This window comes from Euprymna scolopes, chromosome 6, assembly GCF_053919585.1.
Source record: "Euprymna scolopes isolate OS-2025 chromosome 6, ASM5391958v1, whole genome shotgun sequence".
Lineage (NCBI taxonomy): Eukaryota > Metazoa > Mollusca > Cephalopoda > Sepiida > Sepiolidae > Euprymna > Euprymna scolopes.
Window position 1 is genome coordinate 47,045,378 of NC_136487.1, and position 15,000 is coordinate 47,060,377.

The 15,000-nt window shown below is 36.7% G+C and overlaps 1 protein-coding gene across 2 annotated transcripts in view; it reads right to left on the minus strand.

Moving 5' to 3' along the window:
• LOC145277641 (uncharacterized) overlaps positions 1–15,000 on the minus strand; it is a 358,623-nt gene that overhangs the window by 54,072 nt on the left and 289,551 nt on the right. The window lies entirely within an intron of this gene.

The window sequence follows — 15,000 nt, forward strand, 5'->3', positions numbered from 1 at the left end:
ATATATATATTATATATATATATATATATATATATATATATACTTGCCGTGAGACACTCGGCTTTGTCCGGACGTAAAATACGCTTAAATATAATATTTTAATTTGTCCAAATTTCGTATTATACACTTATAAATTTTTTTTTGTGTATTGATATTCATATTTAAAACTCTTCTTTCTATTTATTTAAAAACAAAATACAACTTTGTTATATATGGGTCGTGGAATCGCATTCATCTGCAAAAGCTCAAGCTAATTTGCATATTCTTTTAAACCTTCATTTTAATTAATTCCCTATTAGTTTTTATTCGGTTCTCTTATAGAATGATCATCTTTAGTTAACTATTACGTGTAATTATATTTATGCAGATATGCTATATGATTTATACTTGCGTAATATTTCCGTAAAAAAGTTATAGTAAACACTAACCCGTCTCTCTCTCTCTCTCATATATATATATATATATATATATATATATATATATATATATATATAGATATATATCTATATATCTATAAAAGTGAACGTGTCTGTCTGTCTGTCTGTCTGTCTGTGTACATTTCCCTACGCAATAACTCTGTCAATTTTTAGTCTATAGACTCGAAATTTGAAATACCGGGTACTGAGATTTGGGAAAATCGATGTACGGGTGTCAGCCAGAAATTTGGCTGTTAAGGGGTCAAATTTCAACGATTTGACCTTTAAGAACTCTACCAAACTCCTCCGATAATTTTGGGTCTAGACACTTGAAATTTTAGATATAGGTTCCTTGAACCTGGATCTAACTTAATAAAGTGATTTGAGCCCGAAACTATAAATTTTAAGGGGTCATAATAGGGGTAAAAGTTAAAAAAAATTGACCGCTATTTTTTTTTGCTCAACATACACCTCCAAACACCCGGGCAACGCCGGGCTGAAATGCTAGTATATATATATATATATATATATATATATATATATATATATATATATATATATATATATATATCGTTTGTTTAAAAAACTTTCCTACCAAACTCCTTTGCCAGTTTTTGGTCTGCAGACGAGAAACTTATTATATAGGGTATTCAAATACATGCGAAATTTTATATTTAAGTTTTAGCCGGGGAGAATCGGTACAAAAGTGTGAAAAAGAAATGGAATTTGCGAGGTGAAGGTCGAACGACGGAATTACGAATATGCATGCGTAATGTAATAGCTATTAGTTCATGTTTTAATTTTTAGCCTGGCACAAACGTGTCTTCATAGCTCAGGCATTTACATCAAAAGAAAAAATAAATCATAAGCTAAACGTTTTAGTTTCTATTCTCGGTGGCGGCGCACGAGTCATTTGCTTTTACTTTTTAATCATTACTATATATTGGGCCCAATATAATATAATAATGAATACGAAATCTGCATTAATCAAAATATTATATTAAACGTATTTTACGACCGGGCAATGCCAGGCGGTCTGCTAGTGTTATTATAGAATCCTGATTACAAAATTAAAAAAAAAACAACATTATTTGGGGGCCATCAAGTACAATCGAAAACGAGACTGTAACATGCACAACTGGTGATGTAATCACTATACCAAAGTGACACGAATATGAACTGATTAAAAATAAAATATTAAAATAAACTACCATAAATGTACAAAATGTATAACAATTTTTTCAATTTGACCTATTATTGACCCCTTTAAAACTATTTTAACCGGCTAACGACACATAAAAGAAAAGTCCGTAAAAAAATCCAATCATTTGAGGCCCCTAGCGCCGCTCTGCGACTTTTAATTTCGGGGGAGATCCGGTTTGAAAATATGGAGACAGACAGAAATATAGCCTTTTATAGATTCGACTATCAAGGGAGGGGGATTGCGGCTTTGCTAGGGCTTAAAGTACGCTTGAATATAATATTTTAATTTGACCAGATTTTGTGTATATTATTACAGCGTCGTGATTTCAAAAGTAAAAGAAAGAAAAGTATTTAGGTACCGTCAGGTAAAATCGAAACCGAAACTGTAGCATTCAAAGCTGGTGACGTTACCACTGTACCAATGTGACACGGACATGGACTGAGTATAAATCAAAAATTAAAAATAACCTAAGATGAATGTACAAAATGTATAACGATTTTTTTTTTCAATTTTGACCCATTTTTGAAACCATTAAAACTATTTTAACGGATTAAAGGCCCATAAAAGAACGGTTCATAAAAAATCCAATCATCTGAAACCCATAGCGCCGCTCCGCGACTTTTAGTTAGCAGATAGAGGTTGAAAATATGGAGCCAAACAGACATATAGTTTATTATATATTTGATATATACTAGCGGGGGGGGGGGAGGATCGGCTTTTGCTAGGGCGTAACATACGCTTAAATATGATATTTTAATTTATCCAGATTATGTATTCATTATTATAGAGTCGTGATTTCAAAATGAAAAAATATCATATTTAAGCGTATTTTATGATTGAGCAAAACCGCCCCCGCTACTATATATATATATATATATATATATAAATATATATATATATATATATATATATATATATATATATATATATATATGTATGTATGTACTTACAATTTATTTAAACAAAATTATTTTATCAGGCCCAGACAACTGTTAATATGGAGACTTATTTTTTTTTTTAAATATCACATAAAAATAAATTAATAAAATGAATGATAATCAGCAGAAAGATAAAATATTTCAAATTGAATAATATAGTGTTTGTCTTAAGGTTAAAAATGCGTAAATAAATAAAAATTAAAAACTGACTTCACTGCATCCAGTATATAAAGCTATAATTAAAAATAATCTGACTTTCTGGACATTTTATAAATGTTGATAATTAAACATTTTCTTTTGTTCACTAAAAGCAATTAACATTTCAACTTAAAAAATAGTGTTGAATTTATTTAATTTTCGAGATCCCTTTGGTGATGCATCCTTCATCTTATAATAAAAACCAATGCGTATTTATTAGTAAATATAAAAATAAATTTGTTTCATTACACAAAGGTTATATATGAATATATATAAATATATGAATATGGCGTGTACACCACCTCCCGTCAAAAATGACGGAAGCAGAAATTATACACCGATGTTAAGCAATGTTGTGCCTGATCAGCACCAGCTGGGTGACCATTTGGGAATACTATGCTCTGTTTGTAGGAGGACTGGATTTATTTGCTTCCCCACTGAGCAAATTAGGTACAAGGCCGTTTTTTTGGAGAGAGGGTGGGGGAGGGAAAAGGGGACCAGCTCCCGAGAGGTGGGAAATGGAAGCTGGATAGTGAAGTCCATTTCGTATATAGGGTTGCCCCTATATGGACCAAAAGATTTCCACAAGAAAAATGGTCTTTGTTTGCACCATCTGCCGGAACAGATGGTATTTATTTGCTCCCCCACCGAGCAAATTAGGCACAAGGCCAATTTTTAATGTGAGGAGTGAAGGGAGGGGGAAGGGGAAAAGGGGACCAGCTCCCGAGAGGTGGGAAATGGGAGCTGGTTAAAGGTCAGGCATGTGGGGTTGCCCCCACATCTGGTCTTTGCTAGTCATAGCTAGTCCTAGCTAGTCATAGCTTGCAGTATCTGCCGGAACAGATGGTGTTTATTTGCTCCCCTACTGAGCAAATTGGCACAAGGCCGTTTTTAATGTGAGGTAAAAACCAGCTCCCCTTAAAGTAGGCAAAAGGGGGGCACTCTGGTTACCAAAAATAATAATTGTCCCAGTATAGAGGGTTTCCCCTCCATTGACTGGTACAAATTATCTTAAGTGCAGCATCTGCCGGAACAGATACTACACTTTGATCTTGGCCCGAAGGCCACAAAGGTGGTATTTATTTGCTCCCCCACCGAGCAAATTAGGCACAAGGCCGATTTTTAATGTGAGGAGTGAAGGGGAAATGGAGACCAACTCCCCGAGGAGTAGGCGAGCTGGATAGTGACAATTGGTATGAAGGGTTGCCCCTACATTGACCAAGGTCTTATCCGTGGGGTTTCCCCACATAGGGTTTTTGCTTGCAGTATCTGCCCGAACAGATGGTATTTATTTGCTCCCCCACCGAGCAAATTAGGCACAAGGCCGATTTTTAATGTGAGGAGTGAAGGGAGGGGGAAGGGAAAAAGGTGACCAGCTCCCGAGAGGTGGGAAATGGGAGCTGGTTAAAGGTCAGGCATGTGGGGTTGCCCCCACATCTGGTCTTTGCTAGTCATAGCTAGTCCTAGCTAGTCATAGCTTGCAGTATCTGTCGGAACAGATGGTATTTATTTGCTCCCCCACCGAGCAAATTAGGCACAAGGCCGATTTTTAATGTGAGGAGTGAAGGGAAAATGGGGACCAACTCCCCGGGGAGTAGGGGAGCTGGATAGTGACAATTGGTATGAAGGGTTGCCCCTACATTGACCAAGGTCTTATATGTGGAGTTGCCCCTACATATGGTCTTTGCTTGCAGCATCTGCCGGAACAGATGGTATTTATTTGCTCCCCCACCGAGCAAATTAGGCACAGGGCCGATTTTTAATGTGAGGAGTGAAGGGAGGGGGAAGGGAAAAAGGGGACCAGCTCCCGAGAGGTGGGAAATGGGAGCTGGTTAAAGGTCAGACATGTGGGGTTGCCCCCACATGTGGTCTTTGCTAGTCATAGCTAGTCATAGCTTGCAGCATCTGCCGGAACAGATACTACACTTTGATCCCGGCCCGAATGCCAGTTACTTATTTGCTCCCCCACTGTTTATTTATTTGCTTCCCCACTGAGCAAATTAGGCACAAGGCCGTTTTTTAATGTGGAGATGGAGGGAGGGGGAGGGAAAGGGGGATCCTGCCCACGAGAGGTGGGAAATGGGAGCTGGATAGTAACTGTGGTCGTAGGGTGATCCCTACCTTGACCAAGTTCAGATATGTGGGGTTACCCCCACATATGGTCTTTGCTAGTCATAGCTGGTCTTTGCTAGTCTTAGCTTTGCAGCATCAGCCGGAACAGATGGTATTTATTTGCTCCCCCACCGAGCAAATTAGGCACAGGGCCGATTTTTAATGTGAGGAGTGAAGGGAGGGGGAAGGGGAAAAGGGGACCAGCTCCCGAGAGGTGGGAAATGGGAGCTGGTTAAAGGTCAGGCATGTGGGGTTGCCCCCACATCTGGTCTTTGCTAGTCATAGCTAGTCCTAGCTTGCAGTATCTGCCCGAACAGATGGTATTTATTTGCTCCCCCACCGAGCAAATTAGGCACAAGGCCGATTTTTAATGTGAGGAGTGAAAGGAGGGGGAAGGGAAAAAGGGGACCAACTCCCGAGAGGTGGGAAATGGGAGCTGGTTAAAGGTCAGGCATGTGGGGTTGCCCCCACATCTGGTCTTTGCTAGTCATAGCTAGTCATAGCTTGCAGTATCTGCCGGAACAGATGGTATTTATTTGCTCCCCCACCGAGCAAATTAGGCACAAGGCCGATTTTTAATGTGAGGAGTGAAGGGAGGGGGAAGGGGAAAAGGGGACCAGCTCCCGAGAGGTGGGAAATGGGAGCTGGTTAAAGGTCAGACATGTGGGGTTGCCCCCACATCTGGTCTTTGCTAGTCATAGCTAGTCATAGCTTGCAGTATCTGCCGGAACAGATGGTATTTATTTGCTCCCCCACTGAGCAAATTAGGCACAAGGCCGATTTTTAATGTGAGGAGTGAAGGGGAAATGGGGACCAACTCCCCGGGGAGTAGGGGAGTTGGATAATGACAATTGGTATGAAGGGTTGCCCCTACATTGACCAAGGTCTTATATGTGAGGTTGCCCCCACATATGGTCTTTGCTTGCAGTATCTGCCGGAACAGATGGTGTTTATTTGCTCCCCCACTGAGCAAATTAGGCACAAGGCCGTTTTTAATGTGAGGTAAAAACCAGCTCCCCTAAAAGTAGGCAAAAGGGGGCACTCTGGTTACCAAAAATAATAATTGTCCCAGTATAGAGGGCTTCCCCTCCATTGACCGGCACAAATCATCTCAAGTGCAGCATCTGCCGGAACAGATACTACACTTTGATCTTGGCCCGAAGGCCAGTTACTTATTTGCTCACCCACTGAGCAAATTAGGTACAAGGCCATTTTTTAATGTGGAGAGAGAGGAGAGAGAAAAGGGTACCAGCTCCAGATGGGTGGGAAATGGGAGTTGGATAGTGACAATTGGTATGAAGGGTTTCCCCTATATTGACCAAGGTCTGATATGTGGGGTTACCCCCACATATGGTCTTTGCTTGCAGTATCTGCCGGAATAGATACTAAACTTTGATCTTGGCCTGAAGGCCACAAAGGTGCTCCTGCGGGGGAGGTGGACCAGCCTGTTTGTAGGAGGACGTTGACAAGGATGGCAAAACCATACGCCATCTCATCTGACCTGGGTATACAGACGGGGGCGGCTGTGAATTTGATATTTCTTAGAAATTTCCTCTTTTTGAAGAAGACGGTTCAACCCGCCTAGGTTGAGTGCGTGTTCGGTACGGTGGATGTTCACTGCTGAATTATCTGAAAATAAAACGCGTTTGATGGACTTAACATCATACATTTATTGAGCTTTGCTCAGTTATGGCAAGAAGAAATGTCCATTTTACCCACCTAATGAGGTGAGTCGTTGCTATTTAATAATATTTCGTTATAATATTATTATCAAACAGTAACTTACCCGCCATTGTTGATAGCGAAATCCTTTTCTGAGAATCCACCTGTCGTATGTATGGTGACAAATACGGTATGCACGGACGTATCCATCACAAGTGGTACAATAGGTGTAACACGCGTATGCTTTTCGTGACAGAAAAAAAAATTGTAAAATTGGGTTTCGATCTCAGCTTGGATTATCTGCTAGACTTAAGAGATCCAAATATGAGCTTCTTTTCGTTTCATTTAGTTTTATGCAAAGGAAATATAAATGAGCGAAAGTCCTTCGTGAGAATTCATATATTTCGATTTTTTTGTGCATCATTAATAATAAGTGTTGCGTCAATTACTAAATATTCCCGAACTTCCAGTTTCTTTAAAGCAATTTAAAAAGATTTTAGGAAAAAATATGAAAATTATAATAAGAATTCCAGCCATAAGGTTTAATATCATTATATTTTGATTTTAATCTTCATATGGGCACAAAAAAGTGGTGACAAAATTATTTTTTTTTTTCGTGGAATTAATTTTACCCATATATGAATATCATTTATAAAACTCACTATGTCTGTCTGTCTCCATTTATTTTGCTTTCAAATTTTGCTTTCGGTTTCGATTTTGGTTGACGGCACCCAAGTCACAATTTTTTTTTTTTTTACTTTTGAAATAACGACTGCATATTGGATACAATAGCATATAAGATAATCAATAAATAATTGACCATATTATAATATATATGAAGTCTGGATAAAATAAAATATATTTAAGCGTATTTTATAACCGGGCAACACCGGGCGCCCACTGTTATATATATATATATATATATATATATATATATATATATATATATATATATATAGATAAGTTTTTTGCAAATCTACAAAAACCTTTTGAACACAGTGAATCGAAGCAAACTGAAGTTGCACGGACTCATCATACGGTCAGCAGGTCGTGTCACGACCGTCTTATTATGCAGAGAAGGTGAGACAGAGAAGAAAATGTCGAATGTGATGTGAGTAAAATATATCGAAATTGACAGGTTTAAAACTGAACAACAATTCATGGAAGACGACGGACAGAGAGAAATGTTTGGCAGTTGATTTATGTCGACCTCGTACTCAGCCGAACAAGAGAGGTGAAAGCTCTAGAACAGTTCTAACAGCAAAGGTGAAGATTCGAAAAATCTTTTTTGAACAGAATGTTTCTTTGCAGAATCGTCTTTTACTTTGGGAATTTTATCAGATAGTCGAGCTAATAATAAATCCGTGGTTCTGATTCAATCCAAGACATAGCTGTATTGAATACTAGATAATTTTAAGCAAACGTATCCCAGCGTGTCTTTTGATCTTGAAAAGTAGTGAAACAGTACAAAAAAAAAAAAAAAAAAAAAAAGATCACACTTTAAAAAATACTGTCACAAAATGTCTTTAATTTATGACTCATGTGTTGGGTTATTTCTGCGTAATGTTTGTAATAAATTGGTCGGGAATATTTAAACGAATATAGGATTTTTTTTGTCTTTCTTTTAAGGTTATTCTTTCAAAGAATATACATGTAAATTGTCCATGAACGTATAGGAACCTGATGAATACGGTACTCACTTTTAAACGTTTCCCGAAACTAAGTGAGTAGAAGGTTCTTTTCCAAATGCAAACGCTCGACCTATTCTCCTTTAAATGTTTCCATTTGTATCAAATAGTCTGGAGTTTTTAATTGAAATAAATAAAATTTCCCAAGAGCTTTTATTTGTGTATTACCCCGGCGAGATTTTAATGACGACTGTTTGTTTGGGTATTTATTTGTTTTGAATTCAATCTTTTCCTCGTTTTTCGTTTATTTATTTTTTTTCAAACGAAAGGTGTTAATCTTATTATTTAGGACTTTCCTTTCTTTAATCTTTTGAAAGATTTTCTTTTTCTTGTCCCTACCAAGACTTTCTCTCTTTTAATCCACTTTCTCTTGTCTCTAACGAATACAGAAACACAACCCATTTACTGCCCCGTCCACAAATTCTCTCACCGATCTCATTCATTGTTTATAACCCCTCAAGGGTTTCTTAAAATTGAATTTAAATAGGAGGAAGAGAGATGAAGAGAGAGAGAGAGAGAGAGAGAGGGGGGGGGAGAAAGGGAGGGTCAGATAAAAAACCCAGATAATTATAGTTATATAGAATAAATACAGTTAACACACACATAAAACAGGAAAGGGAAAGAGAAGGCGAAAGAGAGATGGAGAGAGGGAGAGAGAGGGAGAAAAAGAGAGGATTTTTTTCTCCATTATCGCATAAACGCAACCCTTAAGGGTTTCTTAAATGAAGCTAAAATTTAATTTAAATGCAGTAAGGGGAAGTGATTATTGCTTAGTTCAACTACTTAAACATTTCTCATCCAAGGGTTGTTCCAAAAGTTAAGCCTCCTATTTTTTAATACTAAAATATTGAAGAGCTACCAAGACAGGAATAGTAGCATTAAAATAAAAGAGTTTTGTGCTCCAGATTTCATGTTTTGCCAGTAATTCAATGGCGCACCTCTGCTTCTGACGCACACTTATGACAGAAGTTGATTTCTTAGAATCTAACACTGTCAATATCTGCAGCAGAGAGATAAAACTTTCAGGTCATGAATGCCGAAGTTTAGTCATCATGACAATGCAATTTGCAATTCTCTTTGATCTATTCAGGTGAAATAAAAAAATGTAACTAGGAAAGAGGTGGCTGATTAATTTGAATGCATCTAAAACCAAACTTCTATCTTTCCATCATCAACGGTCTGATCCCCGTCTGGCATCAATTGCAACGAATATCTCTCGTCTTGGGGACACGCAATGTTTCGACAAACTTCTGGGTCTGACTTTTACTCCTGATCTGAAATGGAACACGTACATCAAATCAACCAGGCTTTAGTAGGATGTATTCCAATTTCTGCTGCATCTGATCATTTGAAACTGAAATCATAAAAATTGATCAGTCACCTCATAAAATGTATAGCAATAACCTACTGAATTTTCAAGAGTCTACGACGATTTTAAATACCTGCATAAGAAATCTGTTAACTTTGAAGGCACCTCGTATATATATATATATATATATATATATATATATATATATATATATATATATATATATATATGATGAAAATAATGGAAATAGTATTCCGATAAAATAGAGAAATAAAGAGGAACAAACCGTATTATGTGTTCATCAACGTTTCGTCTTTATTTCGAGACTTCCTCTGGATCAATGAGATTAAGAAACAAAAAATACCAGTACAAAATATTTGAAAATGTTTCACGTGCACAATGTGACGCATTTCTATTTCAGAAAAACGGAAAAAGACGTTGGAAATTCAAAAAGGAGGGGAGGGACTGGCGCTGTTAAAGAGAGGGAAATTTTAGTGACGTCATATAGTCGTTAATGTAATTTTAAAAAATTTGAACGCAGTTAATATTCTTACTGGAAAAAAAGATATATCTGTTGAAATTCAAATATTGGTTTGTAACAGAAATGAAATGAGAGTTTTTTTTTATGTAATTTATTGATTGAGATTATATGTATTAATTATTACAGGGGGTGTTTGAATGTTGTGAGAAGGTTAACCTGTTTCTACAGTTAAATAATGTTCTTTTAATAAAAGTTTACTTATTAATGGCACTATGTTATAGAAACCTGCACGTTGTTAAATTGTGCTTGAATTTGCGATAAGCGCAGATCCAAGAAGTCTCCGGCGCGGTTTATTTGAAGTAAATTTAACTACTTTTACGCCAGTATAAATACGTTGGTGAAACCCAGCGTAAATTGGAAAAAAGGCTCAGTGAACATAAAAGAGATATAAAAAATAGCAATTCTCTTAATGCATTATTATTTCATTTATTGCAATATAATCACACCTTTGACTTTAAACAAGCAAAAGAAGTTACATTTATATCAAATAAACCGCGCCGGAGACTTCTTGAATCTGCGTTTATCGCAAATTCAAGCACAATTTAACAACGTGCAGGTTTCTATAACATAGCGCCATTAATAAGTAAACTTTTATTAAAAGAACATTATTTAACTGTAGAAACAGGTTAACCTTCTCACACCATTCAAACATCCCCCTGTAATAATTAATACATATAATCTCAATCAATAAATTACATAACAAAAAACACTTATTCCATTTCTGTTACAAACCTATATTTGAATTTCAACAGATATATCTTTTTTTCCAGTAAGAATATTAACTGCGTTCATATTTTTTAAAATTACATTAACGACTATATGACGTCACTAAAATTTCCCTCTCTTTAACAGCGCCAGTCCCTCCCCTCTTTTTGAATTTCCAACGTCTTTTTCCGTTTTTCTGAAATAGAACTGCATCACATTGCGCACGTGAAACATTTTGTACTGGTATTTTTTGTTTGTTAATCTCATTCATCCAGAGGAAGTCTCGAAATAAAGACGAAACGTTGATGAACACATAATACGGTTTGTTGCTTTTTATTTCTCTCTCTCTCTCTCTCTCACTATATATATATATATATACAGATATATATATATATATATATATATATATATATACATATATTAGTCTTTTTATTATACTCACATTATGGGTTACATATATGCATATATGTTTCAGTGGAATCCCAATTCAAAGAGACAACTTTATCAGACCAAAAAAGGAGCAATATCGAAACGAGAGTTTAGATTACATTTGTTTTTTATAAGATATTCGGGTGTGGTTTACGCTCTGGAAGAAATTAGTGCGTATACTTTTTGAATGTGAGCAGTAAGAGTTTTGAAGGGAAGGGTTGTAAAGGAAGGAAGGAGTTGGGTGGGGTGAAGGAGGAGGAAGAGGAGAAAGTACGATTCCATGTGGATAAGTGTAGAAGCGTGAAGGTATTGATACTATTTTAACTATGCTGTAATTTATTGGCCAAAGTTTTCGCTTTAATCTGAAGTGATATTTTACCCTCATCGCCGTTATTTCCCTATCTTAGGTTTTTATGGTTGTTTTTCATTTCATTATCCATCTATTTTATTGATAATCTCTATATATTTACTTTATTCCTCGTTTTTTATATCCGTTCATTTGTTTCTCGTTTTCAAATTATTTATGACTTATTTGTTTATTTATAAAATATATGTCCATATGGTCAAATTAATAGCCAGTGAACAGATATGCAAGGTCATTTACATGATTTAAATAAAGATGGCACACTTGGAGTTATATTTTCCACTTTATTTTGGTCTGATGAAGTGGTCTCTTTGAATTGAGATTCCACTGAAACATGTATGCACATATGTAATGAATAATGTTTGTGTAATATATTGACTATATACCAGCTCTGTGCACTCTTTAATTATCACGCGGGTTTCGAATCTATACAACATTATATATATATATATATATATATATATATATATATATATACATACATATATATATATATATCTGTGTGTTTATATGTGTGGAACTTGAAAGACAAATATTAAATCTTTTTCGTAAAACCAATGAAAGTAATAGAAAACTGAATATACTAGATAAAGCAATAAAACACAAAATGAGTGATATTCCAAAACAGTCACCCATCTGATACTTTCCAAGCTTAACGTGGCTTTAATTCCGAAATCTAACAAGGACTTTTGTGTCGAATGTTAATTTTTTTTTTATAGTATTCATACTTCACTGAGTGAAGAAAAAGTATCGACACACTCTTAAGATGCGCCCATCCAATCTACACGTTTAGCGATAAACATGCTATTTCAAACTGAAGTGTAACAGGCCGACACACAAATAATCTTCTAGAGATGCCTTGACGAATTTAATAATAAATGAGGATAATTTAATTAAAACAAATGCTAACTAGTTGATGGCGAAATAAACAACTCGTGACGAAATGTAAAGAAAGGCTTGAGACAAACAGAAGTTTCAAACATTAAGGCGTTGCTTAATGATTGCAGATCTATCATCCGGACAAGCTCATCTATCTTCGTCTTACAGATAGCGTTGCCCGAAGCCGCAGGGAAATAAACTAGTGTCCAGATCAGTTTTTTTTTGTGTCACATTTCAGAAAAAAGAAGAGCTACTCAATTCTTAGATAATTGCCATCGAGATGCATTTGCAACATTTCACGTCAAATACAATCAGATGCTAAGGTGCGTAAATAGCTCCCAATCTCGCCCTCCCCAAATATAAGCACAATAATAATATCGTATTCTGAGTCTGGACAAAATGGATTAAAACTTAACTCTCTTTCTCACAGGTTCAGGGATTAACATTTCTCAGTCATTCACGTTTCTTGATAATATGAAGTAATTAAATAGAAAAAAAAAAAGGAAATTAAAAAATATAATTAAAAATACAACAAAAACGCAAAGAGTTTTACATGAACTAATAGTTACACGCATGCTAATTGCGAAGTCGCCTGAGGCTTATAATTACCTACATAGGAGATTTCATCATACACGCCGACAATGAAATTCGTTTAAAGATTGTAATATAAAAATAGAAAAAAAAAACAAAAAAAAAAACACAAGACTTGTCTTTCTCTATTTATTTCTCCTCTATTTGGGCTGAGCTATCTGGTAAGTGAAATCACGACTGCTATGAACTTATAATGCTAAGTTGAAATTGCAAATGTCTACATTAAGATTTCGCTTATTCCCTACGGATGCCGAGTGATTACATAATGGTGAAAAACGCCCATAGTCGCCCAGACGATCGAGTTTCACACGTATATTAATACGTACGTTATCACCTTCCATACACATTTATGTTCGTACATACGTTATCACTTTCCACTCCTCTTTAATATTTGTATGTAAATTATCACATTTATCATACATTTTAGTTCGTACGTACGTTATCACTTTTCACACATTTATGTTTGTACGTACGTTATCACTTTTCACATAGTTCGTACGTACGTTACTACTTTTCACACATATATATTCATTATCATCTTTTTTTTTACACAGTGATCACCACTTATCAAGGGTCGGAAGCCACTCAGGGATAAGGGTTATTGCAAGTACATTACGTTAGTGTGGAGATTTGATGAAGTGTTTACTTAAGGGGGCGGTTCATTAGGAATTTGTTAACGTTGGACTTGAACACATCCAAGTTGTAGTCCGGTGGGAAGCAGGCAGACGGAACAGAGTTCCACAGGCGTGCAGTTCTAAGAAAGAAGCTTTGTTCATGGAATCCGCGTTTTGATTTAGGCACAGATAAAGAGTGAGGGAAACTTTTGACAGTGGATTCAGCTAGACGGGTGTTTTTCGTTAAAGATTGGCGAGGGGGGACCAGAGATTGGAGTTCAGACGAGCATCTGCCATGAAAATAACGATAAAACAAGGATAGGCTCGCAACGTCTCTTCTGTACGAGAGGTTGCAGGGTAGAGAAAAGGGCATCCCCCACTAAGCCACGAAGTCTATTTTGTACTCTGTCAAGGCAGGATAGGCTGTTTTTAGCAGCTCCTGCCCAGATATGGCAACAGTATTCCATCCTTGGACGTACTTGGCATTTATATAGATAGAAAATTGCATCAGTAGTGAGATATCTTCTAAAGCGGTAGAAGGATCCCACCATCTTTCCAGCGACCTTGGCAACAGACTTGATGTACATGTTCCATTTCAGATCAGGAGTAAAGGACAAACCCAGAAGCTTGTCAAAACATGGGGCCTCACCCAGACGAGAGCCATCCATCACAATTGATGCCAGCTGGGGATCAGAGCGTGTATGATGTAAGGATAGGAGTTTGGTTTTGGATGCATTAAAGGTAACCAGCCACATCTTCCCCCACTGAACCACGCGCTCGAGATCAGAGGAGAGAGAATCAGAGAGAACTTTGTCATTTACAGCCTTTGATGTGTTGCCGTAGATGGTCGTGTCATCAGCATAGATGTCAACGAATGATTTAAGTATGTGTTTAGGGAGGTCATTGATGTAGATCAGGAAGAGAGTTGGGCCCAGGATTGACCCCTGAGGGACTCCAGCATTTATATTACAGGCCTCCGATTTTTGTCCATCTACCACTACTCTTATGAGCCTATCGGAGAGAAATGATTTAATGATTGAGAAAACATTTCCAGTTATACCGTAGTTGGAAATCTTGTGAAGTAGACCCTTATGCCATACCTTGTCGAAGGCCTTTGATATGTCAAGAGCAATTGCCCTAGAAAGGAAGCCTTTATCAAGAGATTCACTAATCCTGTGGGATATAACCGTCAGCACATCTGCGGTAGATCTTGCAGAGCGGAAACCATATTGTGTGTCACTAAGAAGGTTGTTCCTGCTGAGGTGGTTGACTATTTCTCTATTTAACATGGATTCCAGCAACTTACTCATAACACACAGGAGACTTATTGGCCTGTACTGAGAGGGAGAT